Genomic DNA, 2,372 nt, shown 5'->3' with positions numbered 1-2,372 from the left:
CCCCTGCTTGCTCAGGATCACAGCACTTGCAACTTTTAAATACTTACCTTTCCCTGCAACACCGCCGTGACGTAGTCCGCATTTCCTGGGCCCACGAAAAACTTGAGCCAGCCCTACTCCCCCCACAACTTTCCCCCAATTCCTTATGCCCAACTATTATTATACAGTTAATTAAGATTGGCAAGCTTCAGAAACAAGAATGGATGTTTTTGGCATTAAAATGGGCACTGTAGGTGTTTTCCTGGCCTCCACTCACTGCCGACTATGCTTCCCCATTGACTTGCATTGGGTTTCGTGTTTCGGTCGATCCCCGACTTTTAGCGATAATCGGCCGACTGCACTCGACTCGACTCTGGACAAAATCGGGTTTCCCAAAACCCTACTCGATCTTAAAAAAATGAAAGTCGCTCAACCCTAGTAGTGACCTCAGGTCCCCGCTTTGTCCCTACAGACCAGTTAGATGCTCTAAATCAACTCATTACCTGCATTAAAGACAGCTGTCTTACATAGTCAACTTTATAAAAGACTCCTGTCCACAGACTCAATTAATCAGTCAGACTCTAAACTCTACAACATGGGCAAGAACAAAGAGCTTTCTAAGGATGTCAAGGACAAGATCATAGACCTGCACAAAGCTGGAATGGGCTACAAAGCCATAAGTAAGACGCTTGGTGAGAAGGAGACAACTGTTGGTGCAATAGTAAGAAAATGGAAGAAATGCAAAATGACTGTCAATCGACATTGATCTGGGGCATCATGCAAAATCTCACCTCGTGGGGTATACTTGATCATGAGACAGGTGAGAGATCAGCCTAAAACTACATGGGGGGAACTTGTTAATGATATCAAGGCAGCTGAGACCACAATCACCATGAAAACCATTGCTAACACATTACGCCATAAAGAATGATGAAAAATGCACACGGCACTCAAGGTTCCTGTGTGGTGCTCAAGTCGGGTTTCCAGCCCCTCAATCCAATACTCAAAAAACACTTGGCACTCAGAAGAATATTTTGCAAGTTGATTATTCCATTTATTTGTGCATCCAGTTTAGAAAATGAACGTTTTCGGTCCATACATCAGACCTTCATCAGAAATGCCTTTTTTAACAAACTGAAATACAGGTAGATAATACAATAAAATGAATGTCAATCTACAATAAATCACAATATACATGGTGCACAACAAAAAAGACAATAGAATTATAATGATATGTTTCCAGACCAAATCCATCATGTGACAGACCGAGTGCACGCAACCGTGGCGGCTGGAGAAATTCCGGGTTGGTGGTCCGTGAGTTGTAAGTGCTTTCAATTATCGAGAGCTAGATAACAAGAGATAAAAAGACTGTACAGCTGTACGTGCAGATCAGGAAATGAACCAATGGCACAAAAAGTGGAAAGTTATGGCTTATGACGGTCAGTCCTGTCAGTGGACTATAATTGTGGTAGAGGTCCATATTGCCTCAAAAGGATACTAGGTGGAGGATAAATCCGGGTGCTTGCACGATGTGTTGTGCTCTACAGTGGACCAGTGATAGCCTACAAAGCAAGTGTGACAACATATCTTGATTAACAGATGATGGTGTCTATGCTGACAAGAGCACTTGTCATTATGTAAATACTGTACGTGACCCGCCTAGATACTGAGTTGGTGGTCCTAGGCACATTAGGCGAAAAGAGAGGAGGTGAAAGATAAAAGGATGAGAAGAGAATATATATGTTTCTCTAAAGCCAAGTGGCATCCCCACTTGTGATGTGAATAAATAAATGCTAGGCCGTAATTTATAACAGTGTGAGGAGGTCCTGAGAACAATAGTAGAATAATGTTACCTGGTAGATTTAATGTGGAAGGGTATATCAAGGCCTAAACAGGCCAAAGCTGGGTGACCCGGGATAAGGCAGAGAGGCTGACAGCCTACAGTATATAAGGGAGAATATGTATGATAACCCCAATGCATATCTACCAGTACTATACAGGTATGGATAAAGGATAATTACCAGGTTGCCTCACTATGCCTGAAGAAGTGCTGCTGGGTGAAGGCGCCAATCCGCTGCTATGGGTAGCGCTGGAGGGAGGTATAAGAGGAAAAAATCCTAAATATCATGTGAAGGTATTGGCGGTGGAGAGCGTTGCCTCTAGTCGGCCCGTGGTTACCTTGAAGCGCCGGCTACGTGGCGTGAAGACTGGAAATCCCGGGCACCGCTGTGTAATAGCGCTACTTCCGGGTATAAAAGCCCTATGTGATCGGGTCATGTGACCCGCCGCGTCATGTGACCGCGGTGTGTCTAACTGCGCATGCGCGCATCTGATACTGAGAAAAAGCAGCGGTGACTGCTTAGGATGTGTGTAAGACTATTGCGCATGCGTTG

The 2,372-nt window shown here is 44.4% G+C and overlaps 1 long non-coding RNA gene across 1 annotated transcript; it reads right to left on the bottom strand.

Moving 5' to 3' along the window:
- Positions 1-917: 917 nt before the first annotated feature.
- LOC143794031 (uncharacterized) lies at positions 918-2,067 on the bottom strand. The gene is made up of 3 exons (XR_013220392.1): positions 2,001-2,067; positions 1,833-1,917; positions 918-1,113 (listed from the first exon to the last, which is right to left on the bottom strand). It is a non-coding gene; the product is annotated as an uncharacterized LOC143794031 (long non-coding RNA).
- Between the last annotated feature and the right edge of the window lie 305 nt (positions 2,068-2,372).

This window comes from Ranitomeya variabilis, chromosome 1 (assembly GCF_051348905.1).
Source record: "Ranitomeya variabilis isolate aRanVar5 chromosome 1, aRanVar5.hap1, whole genome shotgun sequence".
Classification (NCBI taxonomy): Eukaryota; Metazoa; Chordata; class Amphibia; order Anura; family Dendrobatidae; genus Ranitomeya; species Ranitomeya variabilis.
Note: the sequence above shows the minus strand (reverse complement) of the source record. Positions and strands in the feature narration are given on the sequence as shown.